The following is an 18,460-nucleotide window of genomic DNA, read 5'->3' as shown; positions in this document are numbered from 1 at the left end:
AGACATTAATTAAAATTACTTTTTAAATATTGCATAATTTTCTATACTAAAATTCAAAACTATGAAGAAGAAGTATTTTTTAACTACAGTAAACAAGTTTATAGTTGAAATTCCTATCAAATATTAACTTTAGAACTATCATTTAATATCACCAAATCATATCTATATAACTTTTAAGATTAAAATTTCAAAACATATGTGATTAATGTAAAATTGTTTGTGCGCTAAGCCATTTTATTGTTTTCTTTTTCTGCTCTCTTGTAGTTTGAATTAGCCTTTACAGTCCATTTGTATATAGCCATATCAGAGATTGTTATAGTGTGAGCAAAATGCAAACATAAAATTTTTATTTAAGCTGAGTAAAAATATTCTTAAAATTTATGAACTGAGAGGCTTGGTGGAAGAACTTGTATCCCACAAAACTACAAAAAACAAGTGAAGAAATTTTGGATTTATGCATCATTGATTCGTCTTCTAAGAAGTTAAGAAGTTTTCATGGTTCAGTTGCATGCCCCAAGGGTTGTGTACTCAAATTACGTTGCATATTAAAGTATTGTTGAATTGAAACACAAATCCTGTTTTTTTTTCGCTAACTTCCTAATGTGGAGAGATGCTGTTTTTTTGCCAAGCCTCTCAGCTGATAGTGTGTAATTCATGAGCAGAGATAAAAATAAGCAGGTTTTTTTGAGACAAAAAAGTTAATCTTTAATAATTAGCAAATAATACAAAATTCTAAATAAATATTTTTGACTAAGTGGTCATCCTCTAGTTTGGAATAAAAATTCTAAATAAAAGTTAATTTTCTGGAACGTATAATTAATTTAAATTTTGTACATTTTCCTTATACTTAAAACCAAAAGGACATTTACAAAATTCATATTAATGAATTGTTATACAATTTTAAAAAAATATGACTCCCTCATAAGTTAACATCTGTATACATTTTTAAATATATTTTATTGGTTAATATGAAATTTGTAAATAGACTCTTAAATCTTGTAAGTTTTTATTTTATTTCAAATTAATTATAAATCTCTAAACAGTATTATTGTCGAGAATTTTTGTTTGAAACCTGAGGATGGCTGTTTAAAGAAATTGAAAACACTGGCTTTTGAACTTTGCTATTTGTGTTAGATAGTTGACTTTTGTCAACTATTAATATCTAACAAACCAACTATATATATATATTCTATTTTATATTCCATCCAGTACTATGTACACTTCATGAAATAGTTTTGATTTCAAAAACTGGAATTGATGTCAGTTAAATTATTTGCTAATTATGAGAAAAAGAGTCTTTAATGATAACAAAATTAACTCAAAAACACACTTTAGTCACAAATCCTTTTGATAATTGTCAAGTTTAATGTTAAAAGTAATAATATAAATAAAATAAATACAAAATATAGAGATAAATATAAAACTTGCATAAATTTCAAATTGAGTTTGAACTGTTGTTTTATTTCTGTAACTCTAAAGGTGGTAATGTGACAGGTATCAAAATTATTTGCAGTTAAAGTGTTTTTTGAATTAATGTTATTAAGATTGGTATCATAATTTTATCGTATACAAAATTTATATAAGATTTCATCATAAACACAATAATGGAGCATGATCCAATTAATGTATGTGAACATGGCCATATGATCAAAATATATGTAAAAGACAATAAAGTGAATTTTTCCATTTTATCAATTTTTAGGGTTTCATTGTTAGAACACTTATAGCAATTGTCATCATAGTAATGTAATAGTACTGAGTCCCTTAATGTGCGATAACATAGATATAACTATAATATAAATATATACAACCTTTAAAAATTGCAAAAATAAAAATGCATTAACATTGTAAATATTGCATGAATTGCAAAAATAAAATTTTTTGCAAGGTGTACAGGTCTTATACCTGTGTAAAGAAAAGATGTCAGTGAATTGTTGCATTATGACTGCATATGCAGAAAATCAATACATTTGAATTCAATACGTAATTGCAATTAGTGCAAAAATAAAATGAATGAAAAAAGATATATGCATTTCAAGATATATTAATACTAATAATCAAACTCTAAAATTATATGCTAGTGTTATATTTGAATCTGTATTATATTTGAAATGTATGATTACAATAGTTAGTTTTTTGTAACTGATATCCTGTTTGATAAGGAAATGAACATTGCCATATGATCAAAACACCTACAAAATCTTTAATATTGTCTGTACAATAGAGATGTATTTTAATATATCTGTTGCATATATCTAAATACAAAACTAGTCCTATATCCAGACTTAGTTTATTTTGAGAAATGCACAAAGTAATTCTTTCAGTTTTGAAAATTAAAAATTTAATTAATTTTAATCTCTGATATTGAATTAAAGTATTTTTACTTAGATATTTGACTGTTTTTACTTAAATTATTTATATATCTAATATTTATGCTAGTCAACAGCAAAAGTAATCAAAACATATCATTTTACACAATGCTTATATTGTTTGAGCTAATATTTTTAATGGCATCTTTGCAGCTTTCCAATGTAGAGGGTACAGGTTTCTTTAAGTATTCTAAATCAATTTTTATGTCACAAACTTGGTATAGAGCTCTTATAATTTCTATTTATTTCCAAGCCTCTTCTCTGCAATTTTCATGTCCATAATGCTAGCAGTTCTTATTAGGGTTGAGATTAGGGCTATTACCTCATCAGCTTAGACATCAGATCGCTGCTTTTTTTTTCTGCCTAAACAATTTGTATCAGTTTAAATGACAATAATGATGACAAACTGACATATACAGTACTTCATTCATGGTTACATGGGGCTGAGTTGTCCTGGAAGATGCAGGATTTCATGCAATAAAATTGTTCCTTGATTGTTGGAATTAGTTTTGAAAATAAGATGTTTTTGTAGCACTCTTTATTTATAGAGATTTGTAAAGTATAGTTTGCTGACACCTTTACTAGATATACATTCTAACACTATTTGACTCACTGTAAACTTTATCATCTCTATCAAGTAAGCACTGTTACAGTCCTGCTTTTCCTACAAATATCAAATATTGGGTTTTCTGTTAATATCTGCAAGTTAAGTTTGGATTCATCCAAAAACAAAACACAATCTTTCATATCATTCCAATCTACTTGCTGTTTAGCTCAGATAAGCCGCTGTCTATGCATTTTACTAAACAGTAATGGCTTCTTACATGGTTGGTATACTTTTAAAGTCAGTCTCTATGACAATACTAGTGTAATTTAGTAATAAATACACTTAAACACCAAAAAACAACAAATAATGAATATATTTAAACAACACAAACATTTTCTTCCATTTTTAGAAGATCATCTTTCCATCTGCATTTCTTCCAACCTGAAGTTAAGTATTGCATAGTGTTAAACTTTTTTGAACCTTTTCAGTTTTTTATAAAAGCACACTACGTTTGCATGGGATGATACAATCATCAAAACTACTGCAGTAGACTTTGTTAGCCTGTGAAAGCATTCTCATGTTTATGATGATCATGAATGATAGTCTTTATAGTTTCTTGCAGTTCTTCAGCAAAATGATATTTTAATTTTAAAAATAAACACTTATAGAATTTTGAGTGATGCAGTTTGAAAACAACTCTCAAAACTGGACAAATTTGATTAAAAAAAAGCCACAAAAACCCAAATAACCAGCAGAACAAGGGAGATGTAGCTAATGTTTTTGCTCTTGTTGAACAGGCATTATCAGACTAAATGACCCCACAGCTGTTGAAACAGCGGAGGCTTGCCATACATGTTTTTGATGCAATTTCATGCATATGAACAAAACTTGGCTTCACAAATCATTGGTGATATTAAATTTGAATATACTTGAAATGTTTCCAACAGTTTAATGAATAATATAAAAATGTTTAGCTTTATAAAATAATTTGAACAATATTAAAAACTATTTAAATTTACAAGTTGTAAAGCTTAATTCTACATTAGTAAGATGAATAACTGTTTCACATATTATTTTATCAGGGAAAGTTTTTTTAATAATGCTTTATAATTGTTTTACATGTTCGCAGTAGCAGTTAGATTTGACTTGTATCAATTTGGTACATGAACAGATTATAAAATAAATTTCAAATTATAATACTTAATGTTATGTAAAAAATGAATGTGTTTCATGAATGTTTAGAAACAAATCTTAAAGAAACATCAAGAAGTAATTGCCACTTTTAGTACTCATGTCAATATTGTGCCACTCAAATACCACAATATTGATATAAATATTACAGGTTAATTAAGGATATCTGCTCTGGAATATGTGGAAAGAAATTTAATTTAAAAAATGACCAGTATTACGTTATCAAATTTTAATTGGAATGAAGCAGATTATTGTAAAATTATAGAGCTCTTTAAAGTTTTATGACTATGTTTAGCAGCTGATGCCTTAGGATAGGGGGTCACCAAACTTTTTCACATTGGGCCAGATAACTGAGAGAATGATGAGCATGGGCTGTATAACTATTTTGTTCAGTACAGTACACTGAATACACAATAAATAAAGACAACCAGCATATTTATTTACCAATACACAAACACGATTACTTCAGCAAGCTCGTATCACTTTCCTTAGAAACTTCATTGGCAGTACTTATAAAAAAAAGTGCACTGATACCCAAAGTCACAAAAAGTCACCAAAGTTTTTATTTCACTGATTTATCTAGAAATTATATTACTGTCAGATGCAAAAATCAGATTGGACCAAGTTTAGCATTTTTCCTTATACTTACTATGTAAAAAAAAGTTAAAATAAGTTTATCTACAATCTATGATATTTCCATATAAATAATTACATTTTAGCTTGTTTGTGGTACAGTGTGGCAATGGGCCGGATGAACTGACCTCGCAGGCCATAGTTTGGTGACCCCCTGCCTCTACCTGTTAATAAATAAGATGACAAGATGAAAATCTTATCATTCTATTTATTAACAAATGAAAGCATATTTGAATTTCTGTTATGTAAATTGAAAAATCTGAAATTAGTAACACTTCTTTATTTACAAAATTCACAGAATGTTTGGACAAAGTTGTCTAGTGTATTTCTTTCACTAGCTGCAAAATATGATATCACATTAAGTTATCTGGACAAATATTATCGAGATTATATCCAAATTATTCTATAGAAGATGACTGTGATGATGAAAAAGTGGCAAAGAAGAAAATCAAGCCATAATTTTAAAAAAATGTATGGAAAAATTGATACATAAATACATACATACTACTACAAGAATCTGAAGAAGTGACTTCGTCCAGCTCTAAAACACTAAAAAAGGAGTTTTTAGTATTAGAAGGTACAAACAGAAGAACGAAAAAGTTTAGAATTATTATTTAATGCTTTAAAGATGACTAAACCCAGTTCAGTAGCAAGTGAGAGAGTTTTTTCTGTTTCTGGCAATTTTGTGTGCAAAATGAGGGCATGGTTGAGCAATAGATCTATAGATATTCTTTGCTTTCTAAAATCATATTTTCTTAGGAAAAATAAGAAATAAAATAATATTTTGTAGACATTCATTGTTGTTTGTTTTTCTTTATGGTTTTCTATGGAGTAAATTTTATAGTTTAATGTGATAATCTAGCATTTTATTTTTTTTGTTTTGTGTAGACGTCGGTAAATTTTATTTTGTTATATTTTTGAAATTTTATAAATATTAAAAACTTTCAAAATAAGTTATAAATATCCCTTAATTCCATTTTGAGGGGGTAAAAATTTGAAAACCAGTTAAAATCGGTTTCGTAGAAAAGTTGAGATTCAAAAACCGGTTTTTTAAAAAGTCGGTTTTTGTATAAATCCTAATGGCACTGCCCACAATACAAATTGGATGGGCAGTTATTACAAGAATAATATACACATGAGTAATGATTAGAATATGGATGATCATTACAAGAAGTGCAGTATATTAAGTTATTTGAAAATAAATGAAAAATAGTGTTTTATCCATTTTAAAATAAATATATAATAATTTGCCAAGTTATTTTGTCTTTTAAGATGTTTTGTTTCACATTGTTTTTAAAACTTTAACAAATAATTGCTTAAGATTTTTATATAAAATTATCAAAGTTAGCATTTATAATACAGCTTTTGAAAACGAATATAGATCCCAAACATGCAGATCAAATAGAGATGATTGTTTATGACAACCTTTTAAAAACATTTATAATTTGGCAGTATAAACAATAAAGTAAAAGCTTATTTGGCCATAGCTACAAGATACTATTAATTATCATTTATTAACAGATTATTTTAAGATGCTAATTATTTAAATTTAATCAAGTATTGATGAATTATTAGAGAAAAAAAGTTATTTCTAATGATAACAATTAGATTCCTGGTGAATCCTGTGCACCATTTTGTTAATGCACTGTTAACAAAATGGCACCTAATTTGAAGCTATTGCTGAATTTTTCCAAGCCATAATCATCTGAAAACATTTTGTAATGTTTAGTTATGTTTGGCTTAAGAATTCATACTAAGTATTTTTGAAACTAATTTAAATTTTTTACATAAATAAAAATTTTAAATGACAATGAAAATATAGATATTCCTTTTGTAAATTATAGAATATTTTATGTTTAAGTTTTATATTGGACAATATGCTTTGGAAATTGAAGTTGGTCTGTTTAACAAAATTGAATAAATTAAATTTGATTTTGTATATAGGAATTAATCATATGTTTATTGGAGCTTGAGGATTATTGATGCTTATAGTTCTCTGCAATTTTCATGTCCATAATGCTAGCAGTTCNTAGGTATATGATATAAAGTTCAAAGTATATTAATATAGTTAATAAGAAATGCTCATTAAAATAAACATTTTAAACGATAAATTTTCATTTTTCAAAGTAATGGAATCAATTTATATATGTAAAATCAGTCATAAAAAAATTCTAATTTAGTGAATTTTTTTAATGAAGTAATAGATTTTATAAAATAATTACAAAAAGTTTTCTAAGATATATTATTTAATATCTTTTAGCACCTCGTCTTGAAAATGTGAAACCAGATTTGGGATATCATGCTATCATAAAAGAAAATGAGAGAACAGTTGAAATCAGTCCAAGGATAAAAGTTGTAGATGGTAAATTTTTCAAAACTACTTTTATAAATATAAATTTTGTTAATTTACTCTAGATTTTTTTTTATAATAAGTATTACTAAATGCAAATGTTTATTTTGTAAATTTAATAGACATTCCTTCTTAATATCAGATTCTCTTCTTGAAAATCAGATGTTCAATGAAAATATCTAACTTGGAACTAATTTTCCATTATTATAAACAGAAAGAATTGTGTTACAATGCCATTCCAAAACCTTTAATTAATTTCTTAAAATGCAATTATAAAACACAGGAAGATGTCAAACCAAATAAAGTGCCAAATTAGCATGCTATTATATAATTAAATTAATGATCATTAACTTAATAGTATGATAATTTAGTACTTCATATGGTTTAATTAATAAATTGAGTTTAGATATGTTGATATGTAAAATGTCAATGTATGTTTTTTAAGGTGTAAGAAGTGAATGTTTAAAAATTACTTTCTGATTACCAAAAAAACTAGCATGGTTGTTAAACATTTGCTCTGTATGCATAAATTGCATGGTATTCCATAAACATTGTTTGTTGACACTACACTTTTCAAAACATTCATATGTAATTTTTTGGCATTCTATCATTTGAAATATAACTCTAGAACAGGGGTCCTCAAACTTTGACTGTTGACCCATTCAAGGATTTTTTGATCTTTTATCAATTCCCTTTTCTTTTTTCTTTAATACAGTTAATAATAATAAATAAATAAATAAATAAATAAATAGAGCCAGTATTAATTTGTATGCTGTTTTCACAGAAAAGATATACTTACAACATCCAGAACTGTTATATAGTCTGCATAATCCACATAATCCATTAAACTAATAAACTGTTTTCAGTCAACTCCCAATTGACCCCTGAAAATGTCTTATCAACCCCTGGGGGTCAATATTTACCACTTTGGAGACTCCTGCTATAAACTTTCACTACACATTTTGCTAAAATGTTGTATTTGGGTTTTGAGATGTAACTTTTCCTTCATATGTATTGTTTGAAAAACACATTGAGAGATTTGTTTTATAAAGTTTGAATATTAAAAATTAAGAGAGATTCTGCAAGATATGCCTGGATTCTTATGTAATATGATGAATATGTAAAGGAATTTAATATTGAATATTTATGCAATTTATAGTTTAGTCACTGTCCACTGAAATATAAATTGCATATTTCAAATGAATTTAAAGATTAAAATCTAACTATATGTGATACTTTAAAATTTTATTGAATTTCTTTTCAATGAGGTGGATAAATTATAACTATGATTTTATATCTGAAAATTACATTATATAAAATTCATATTTATGAATGATTGAGCCTCTTGCCTATAAATGATTTTTTTGTAAGTGAATGTCAAATTGTTTACATGTAGTAATGAAATATGATGATTCAATTTTTTTTAAATTAGAGAAGTGATAAAACAGATTAATTTTGAAAGAGCAATCAATACAAATGTAACAAAGAAGTTACATTTAAGAGGGCTATATTAATCTATGATAGGTTTTGTAATACATTAAATGTAAAGTTAGATAAAATTATCATCATAATAATAACACCTTTCTCACTTTTTCTAGCAAGTTTTAATAAAATGAACTAATATTTTCAGCTATTTTGAATAGCCTTCCTCAGGTTTAACATAATTTTGAATGCCAATTAGAACAAAAAATCTAATTTTTATTTTCAGCTATTCAAAATAGCTGAAAATATTTACTTCGTTTTAATAAAACATGCTAGAAAAAGTGATAAAGGTGTTTTTATTATTATTATCTAGAAGTTGTAGATTATAGCATATAGTATTTAAATGTATCTTCTTAATTATATTTAGTCACTTGAAATTCTCTCATAATGAATTAAGTTCCAAGTAAATTTACATTTATACAAATGTTAATTCATTAAATTAGCTGTTGATTTTGAAAGTGGGATAAGTCCATTTTATGTTGTTGCTAGATATTTAATGGTTTGCATTTGAATGAGTTTAAAAATATTTGTAAACAGTAATAGACTTATTTTGTATTTTTTTTTTTTGGTTTTATTTCGTATAAATTTAATATGCAATAATGGTTATCCGCGTTAGGTGAAAAAAAATCATGGTTTTGGTATGCGCCAATGGACTTGTCTCACTTTCAAAAACAATGATTTGTTGAAAATGTTGCTTTTTTTTTTTTTTATGGAATATAGTTATAATAACCAAAATTGAATTTTTTATTTATTTACTTATTTATTCTATTTCACCATTTCATACTTTTTTCAAAAAGCTACAATGAAACAAAAAATTAATTTAATTTTATAGGAAAAAGTGGAGAAAATAATAAAAAAATATTTAGTAATAAGTTGCCTGCATATAATTATATTTCTTAGTTTAGATGGTGCAGATTTTTAAAGTATTCATGATAAATGGGTGGTACATAGGGTAATAAATTCATCATATCTTCATATTTTTCTTTAGAGTGGACTTGCCTCACTTTCAAAATCAATTCACTGTAAATATTGTTGATGATATAAATTACTAGTAACAAATTTGTACTGATATTAAAAGATGTTTATTGTGAATTGATTAAAAACACAAATTTTATGTTAATTTGTAATAAGAATTAGCTTTAATTATTTTTTTCACAAAATGGACTTGCCCCACTTTCAAAATCAACGGCTCAAATATCAATGTGAAATTGTGATTATAATCAATAACTAATGATGATAATGAATTGTTCTGTAGAAATACTCCAGACATTTTTCAATAGACTCATTAACTTAAAAATTAGGAGTTCAATTTAAATAGTACAAGAGTTATTTCAGATATCATTTTTGTAGGAAATGTATTTGATTTTATATTAAATTATACTATTGTATATTTGAATCTCTCACATCCTACAGATTTCTAGATTATATTCTGAATTCCATAGATTTTTTTATACAATTTGAGGTTGACTATTAAGTTATTTCCAAGCTACAATTTCATGTTACTGAATTTGCTTTTAAATTAACTTATGTTTATTATAAACCAGAAATTTCATAATTGTATATGGTAATCCATCTGTTATTTATTTTATTACATTTTATAAATGAAAATTTCTATAAATTTATATTTACCAAATTTAAAAATTAAGATATAACCATGAGTATTGAAAATATTTGAATTAATTACTAATGATTAATTTTTTTTTAAATATCAATCAATCATTCATAAACATTTTCACACAATAAAATAATTTCAAGGTTTCTGTTTACTTTTATTTATTATTTATAATCATGATAATTTGATATTTATTAAAGTGTGAAAAAAAATGAAAGTGTCATATGATTCGTCTCATTATGTTACAACACAATTTTAAAAAAAATAATTAAAACAATAGAAATTACATGTAATATAATGAAAATAAATTGTGAATAGAACTTTCAATTGTTAACTAGAAATAAATTTATACTGTTCAAAACTATTCTCAAAGTTATTCTTAAATGGAATTTATAAGAAATAAATTTAATTGTGATTTAATTTGGAGTTAAATATTTAACTGTCAAAACTGTATTAAGAATGAAAAATTTTTACTAGATTTTGCACATTATCTTATCCTTGGACTTCATTTTTTACTATTTTGCAGTTTTTAGTAAAAAAAAAATTGAAAATGCATTTGCTCTTATCCTTGGGTTTTCATTTTTTACAAGTCATATTTTCAATTACATGCAAATATAACGTTTTCATTTAAGTCTGAGACTAATAGCAGACTAAAGTCATCCTATCACAGATATATTAAATATGTGAATATAAAATACTTTTTACATTAGTATTATTTGCTTCCTATACAAATCAAAAACATCTGTTTGAATAATAAAATGCCATTTGTATATTGGAATAATAATTTTCCTTTTTTCCCCTCCCTCTATGTATGTGGCCTTTATACTCATTTCATAAGTTATTAAATTTATATTGTTTATAATATTAATTTGGAATATGCTTTTAGAGCATATTACTATATTTTTTTTCTTGAATGCATAAAAAATTTTTTTGAAAATTATCATACTAGCTATAAAAAAAATACTTTTATTAAAAAATTTCTGAATATAGTAGTTCATATATGAATGAAAACATAGTTCTGTTTAGTCAATCCAGAATCTAAATTAGCACATCATTTTTGGGCTATACTTTAAACTAGTTAATTAACATAATTTGACTTAAAGGTAGACAGTTTATCATTTTGCATTAGGATTAATAAATAAAATTATTTGTTAAGATTAAAGACTAATTAATTTTATTGAATGATGACATTTAAATAGAAGTGTTATTAAGTTAAATCAAATTTAACTTTTACATACAAATGTCATATATGATTATAAAAAAGTTTTGATTCGTTATTTATTAAGATTAGAAATGTGTGAATACTATTTTTAAAATTTACAAATACTAGAAAGTATTTGAAATTCAGGGTCTCAAATAGTGTGTTGATAAAAAAAAATATACATTCAAATACTATGAATACCTCCAGTATTGCATCATATATAAAGTCACAGTTGTTAAGAAGTACCCAAAGGGGCTAATTCAAAAATTAAAAATGCTTAAATTAATACATACTTTTTATTAACACAAGCCACAACAACAGCTGGATTGCAGATGGTCTCTAAATTGTATTTGTTATAAATGTTTTTAAAAACAATGTTTTGAAAAGAGTTTGATGTTTTATTTCTTAAAATTTAGTAAATTGTTTTTATTTTTACTTTGATTTCTTTCATTATATTAATAAACAAGTTGAATACAGGGTTTCTATGCACCTGGAAAGTCGGGGATTTACATTAGTGTTTGGAAAAAGTCATGGAAAGTCAGGAAAATTTGCCTTCTTTGCTGCCTTGTTGATTTTTTTTGCTGACAATATACTTGACTAAATGTAGCTGTCTGCAAGCAGCAAGAAGTAATGTGGTACAATACAACTTATGAAAAGGGGTGCAGAATTTTTTCAGGACCCAAAATTTCTCCCAAGCATACACAAAATTTTCCTGTAAATGTACAAAGTACAAAAAAGATGATAAATAATTTTAATTTAAATTAAAATTATTAATTTAAAATTAATTTAAATTAAAATTATTTATCATTTTTCATTTCAATAATTTTGATTACATTTTAAGTTTTAAATTTTCACTGGATGATAAAATTTTCTTTAAAAAATTTAAGATGTAGTCGCTTTCAAAAAATTTTTCTTGGGTGATCACCATATTTCTTTTTAATGTTCCTTAGTAAAAACTTCAGACGACCGGACCTTTCTTTTTAGGCTATGTAGCTGTCATGGAAAAGGTTCCTTAAAACATAAACAACCAATTAAAAAATAATAATTTTTTAAAAATTGGATTTGATGATCTTACGACGTCTTGCTTATTTCATCCTTCTCCGGGAGTTTCTTTATATCTACTGGAAATTTGCGCTGTTTAATTTAGATTATCTTCTATCCTCCCTCTGGCAGCGAATTATTATTAAATTTTAAGTTAATGGTGATAGTGTGATGTTATTATTCTCGTTCATCAAACAAACTACAAATTATTTATGAATATATATTAATTGTATCAAAATTATAGTCATTACATTTATAGATAATTAATTAGTAATCTTATGATACATTAAAGTTGTTTGAAAGAATCTTTAATGTATTTTAAAAGGAAAGGTTTTTTGAATTATTATGATATTTTTTAAATATTAAAAATATAAAATTAATTAATTACAGTAATTAAAAAGAAGGGTTTTTGTAAATAATTTAGATCAGAGAACATATATATTCATATATTTATTATTTTAATTTCTAGAGAATAAAAAATTATGTTAATTATATCTGTAATATAACAAAATTATTTTATTCAGAGCAATGCTATAATTATTACTCACCTGGCTCCAAATTTTCAACAAATTTATTTAATTGAATTATAAATTTTCGTCTATAAACAAGCATTCACTATTATCAGGACTTATTATATTGGCTTGACAGACAGGTATATTAAATATTAAATAAAAATTGTTTTCTGTGAAACTCTGTATTGTCTGTTAAGCCAGTATAATAAGTCCTGATAATAGTGAATGCTTGTTTATAGACTAAAATTTATAATTTAGTAAGAAAAGGACATTGAGGCATTTTAATTAATTATTTAATTGAATATTATATTGGTATACAAACTATTTATGATGATGATAATTATATATGTCATAATAATAATAATCAGGTTTTAAGCTGAAAAAATTTTCAATAGCATTTTAGCTAATTTTACTAAAAAAGTTGTAGTAAAATTTTAAAAACCATAACTAACATTTCTCATCCATGAGACTGCCCAGAACAATACACAATACATCATTGTTTAAACATTTGTTTATTCTCACAGATACTGTACATTATTAGTGTACTGCACTATGAATATAACCATAAATCTATTGTTACAACCCACAAGTTTCATACATTATTGAACAATTCATCTTCGTTTTGATTCACACCAGACAACAAATGCTGAATGAAAATCAAATTCTCATCTTGGAGGGCCATTTATGAAGATGTTTAACTAGTTGCTGACATTTTTACATTAAAAAAACTCCAATTGGAAACTGTTTTAATGTCATTTTACCGAAACCATTTACACTCAACAGTGTGCACTGGTTGTAAAGGAACAAATTTAAAAACTGTTGATGTATGAGGGTAATCTGAGAGAAGGTCATTTACAATTATCATTTTTATAAACTTTAGTCGATGACATATCCTTAAATCTGACAGCAACAAATCTTTTAAACAAATCCCACTCCATCAGAAATTGTTTTTAAAATTACAATATTAACAATTAAGTATTCATTTAAAATAAAATTTACTGCCGGGACAATAATTTTGAAACCGTTTACAAAATTTCTTTTGGACGAACTATGACTGTCCTTCCTTTTGTCCTTTCATGCACCAAATAGGAAATAACAAATCTTGTGGTGGAGTCAACCTTTATCTGGAGGCTACTTTCCTGCCTCGGCATGCAAAATCAAAATCATCCTCTGGTGGTGGGAAAAAACACTTAATTTTATTAAGTAATGTATGAATTTTATAAGTTTTATTTTAATTTGTTTATTGGAAACTTTTGTGTCTACAAAGCAGAGAATACATCAAGCCCTATACATGAGGTGACGTTTTTCAAGGAGGACTTTTCTTCTGCATAGTCGAAGCAACATGAGATTGCACTCAGTTGGTACTACCTGTCCCATTTTAGGAGAGATGGGTGATGTTAGGGTTTCCACCCAGCCAGTATTGGGTTAGTTTAGCTGGCAATTTTAAATTGAGGCTGGCAGTTGACAAAAATATTTTAATTTTTTAATTGGAAATTAATAGAAAAAAGTTTAAGTAAACTTAATGTACATAGTAATTTGATTAACTTAATACAATTTGCATACAATAACAATTATTTTGAAGTTAATGATGTATTTTATAGACAGTTAGATGGTATTAGCATGAGGTCAAAGATGGGACCAAAATTAGCTGAATTANGGTATTAGCATGGGGTCAAAGATGGGACCAAAATTAGCTGAATTAGTTATGATCGATATTGATAAAAAAATAAGTGAAATACATGGCATAAAATTAATAATGAGATATGTGGATGACTATTTGATCATATATAATAGTAATTTAACTAATAAAGAAACTATCCATAACTTTATAAATAATATAAATAAGGACATTCAGTTTGATATTGAAGAAGAAGTAAATAATAAAATTAATTATCTTGATATAACTATATTAAATAACCCTGTTAAATTTAATTTCATAACATATAAAAAATCTTGTAATGTTAATAAAACTATAAATTATCATTCTTATACCCCAGTTTATATGAAAAGGAATTCTTATTTTATGGAATTAAAAAATATGTATACACGCATAACCGATGATCATAATATAAACATCAAACTTAAAGATTTAGAAAAAAAATATTTTAGTTTCTGCAAAACAGTTTAAAATATAAACAAAATTATATTTTAATTGAAAAAATATTAGATAAAATTATTTTTAGTATTTATATGTTTACTTATAATGATAAAATGCTTGAACAACACCTTAAATATTTTTTCGTAACACTTCACTTTGTTTAAACAAATGTTTTCAACACTTTCTACAGGTCTGCATCACATTTAACAAGAGGATTTCCACTGTTTAAGAAGTCAGTTCAAATCTTTTTGTTAGACTGGTGAAAAAGATCAAAAACATTTTATTTATAGAAATTAGCATTGCTGAAAAAAGTATTTAAGGTGTTATTTGAACTAATTAGTTTCAGCCTATATAGAAGTGTTTCTTAACGTCATTTAGTGTTAAATATGATGGAATTACAGCATTTACAGGGCATGTTGATTGTGAAGCATTAAAAAAGTGCATCTTCTCATTACCTTTCCTTCCTGGTCGTCGCATCAGCCAACGAAACAGTTTTCAAAGAAGGCAACCTTAGATTACACAATGGGATAGTTTTTTTTTTTTTGAGTAAAAGGGAATTAGCTATAATTTGTTTGAGGGTACTGTTGCAATATTAACTTTATCTGTAATAAGATTACAAATTTATCTTCTACTACATAATAAAAGCATGCATATCTACATATAAATGGAGAATTTTTTTGGTTTCTTTCAAAAGATTAATTCTGGATTTCTCTATCTCTTTCCATTCTTAAATTTGATGTTTATTAATTGAATATACTGTGCTTATAATGCAAATCATTAATTTTTCTAAACTAAATAAACTTTAGAAAATATTCAAAAGAATCAGAAGAAATTCATCCCATCACTAGTTAAAACATCTTAAAAACTAACATTTTTAAGATGTTTTAACTAGTGATGGGACGATATGTTTTTCAAATGCTGTAATCAATTCGTAAACATTAATTTAGTTTTTTAGTGAAATGTGCCAAGAAAGTTATTGCTGAATTTAAATTCTTGTAGCATTTTAGCAAAAAAAACTAGTGACAGCTTAAACCCTGAATAATAATAATTTAAACATTATTTATTCTCTGAATGTTTTAGAAAAAAAATTTAAATATTTCAAAAATGATTTATAGCTGTGTAATTTTTAGGATTATTTAAGAATTGTGGACAAATCATAATAATTTCTATATTTTGACTATTAATTTTAAAATATTGATGAAATTATTTATGTAAATATGTCATGATAAAATAATTATTAAAATTTATATTTCAGCTGACGTATGTAGTTTTATAATTACAAATAAACATCAGAAAGAGGTGCCATTTATTGTAGAGATTATTGATAAAACTCGTGGTGAAGCTCAGTTGGTATCCAAGAGAGAATTGAATTGTGAAAAACGCAAGAAATATAAGTTTGAAATTGCAGCTGTTGGATGTGATGGTCAAATATCTGAAAAGTATGTATAATAAAAATATAAATTTATAGTTGAATCTATTTTATTTATAGTTTCATAATTGAAAAAAAATAATCAAAGGATAACAATAATTTGTTTCATTATATACATAATTTCAAATTTTCTTTTCATTTTATGAAGATTAACATATATTTGTTAAAATGTAAAGTTTACTTATAGGTATCTATTAATGTATAATTAGTTTATGAATTTAGTGATTTGCTACTTATATATTAACTTATATTAATTTACTTTAGTGCAACTGTACATCTAACAGTAGAAGATGTTAATGAATTTGCACCAGAATTTCTTCAAGATTCTTATACTGTAGATGTTGATGAAGACAGATTGTATGATCAGATTATTCAAGTAGAAGCAAGGGACCATGATTGTTCGGCAAAATTCAGTGATATTTGCAGATATAAGATTGCAACTTCAAATCAGCCTTTTGAAATAAATACTGAAGGTAAAAATTTGATTTTAACTAAAAAGTTAAACTGTAAATTATTACATTAATATTTAAATTTGTATTTATATGTGCCTGTTTTAAAGTTTATAATTATTATCATACTTAAAGCAATTCAACTCAATGATCTAAATGCCTATCTTTTTAAATTTAAAATCAGTTACAACAATAATATATCTTTTGTGGAAAATATATATTTCAAAACTTATTGTACTATAATTCTGTCAATAGCTATTATCAAGTGAAGAAATTTACTAGCCATTTAACTTGTGTCTTACTAAAATTGACCAAACTCCCACATGTATTCCAGATCTAAAAAAAAAATTAGTTGCAATAATAGTAATAAATATATATTAGAAGAAAGATAAGACTTACAAGTTATTCCTATCAAGAAACAGTTACAAGAATAGTATAACTGAATTACAATCAAGAGAAAAAATATTAATAATGAATGTTAACAATAAAAGAAGATTTACAATGTTGAATGAAACAAAAATTTTGTCTTAACTCTGAAAAGTATTTTTATGGAAAGCTATGTTAATAAAAACAAACTCAACCAATTAATTTTAAAAAAATCCAGGATTATTTAATGTAATGAAAGTGTTTTTTTATTGATCCATCATATTTAATTTTTAAGGAAAAAGAAACTATTTGATTTTGTTAAATTTTACTATGGCCATTTTTTGGTAATTGATGTATAATTTTTGCTAATGAAGACTACTCCATATCAAAACTTGTTATTTAGAGGATAATTCCTGTCAGTAATATCCAATTTTTTGCATATTAATTGTTTGCAAAATTTATTGTGAACAATATTTATGAACTGATAATTAAGCTAATAATGTAAGCTATAATCTGCTATGAGATAAAGCAATAATGTATTTATTAACTTGAATTTCTTTCTGTAGAAAGTTTTTTAAAAATACCATGTAATAAATTTCTCTTTATCTTGCTTCAGTATATATTAAATTGTTTCATATTCTTGTTGACAACTTTTATTAATAAAACAATATTTTTCCTTCAGAATTAATGTATTTTTACTTCAGAAATTTAGGAAGTACAATAAGGTCTTATGTGGGAATGATATACACAGATTTATGTTTGAATGTAGAAAGGTGTGCATCCAAATATAAATCTAATCTAATAGATAATTACCTTTTAATGCATACACTGTTTTCATTATGAAATTCAGTGTATATAGTAAAAACATAAGTAAAATGTTTTAAGCAACACATTTGAATGCTTTTCTGTTAATTTTAATAAATGCATAAGGAGACAATTGTCTGCAATTATTTGGGTGTATTGCAAATTTCTGTGAATTTCATTTTGCATGATACCTGCTGACACACAGTTTATGTAAAATAAGAAGACATGTCTATTTAACTGTTAAATGTTTTTCAGTTTACTTTTAAATGTATAGAATTAATAACTTTTTTCATTTTAGCTTAGTGATATAAATTGAAAATATAACCATTTTAAATGATAACTCAGCAATAAAATTTCAAAAATATATTAGTTTTTC

The 18,460-nt window shown here is 25.1% G+C and overlaps 1 long non-coding RNA gene across 1 annotated transcript; it reads left to right on the top strand.

Annotated features, from left to right (window-relative positions):
- Positions 1–6,962: 6,962 nt before the first annotated feature.
- LOC111615873 lies at positions 6,963–16,748 on the top strand. Its single transcript, XR_002755151.1, has 3 exons — positions 6,963–7,102; positions 16,292–16,475; positions 16,730–16,748. It is a non-coding gene; the product is annotated as an uncharacterized LOC111615873 (long non-coding RNA).
- The last annotated feature ends 1,712 nt before the right edge of the window (positions 16,749–18,460 follow it).

Source organism: Centruroides sculpturatus, unplaced genomic scaffold, assembly GCF_000671375.1.
Source record: "Centruroides sculpturatus isolate CEXI.00-Female unplaced genomic scaffold, Cexi_2.0 scaffold2784, whole genome shotgun sequence".
NCBI classification, from domain to species: Eukaryota; Metazoa; Arthropoda; class Arachnida; order Scorpiones; family Buthidae; genus Centruroides; species Centruroides sculpturatus.
This window is presented reverse-complemented; position numbering and strand designations above follow the sequence as displayed.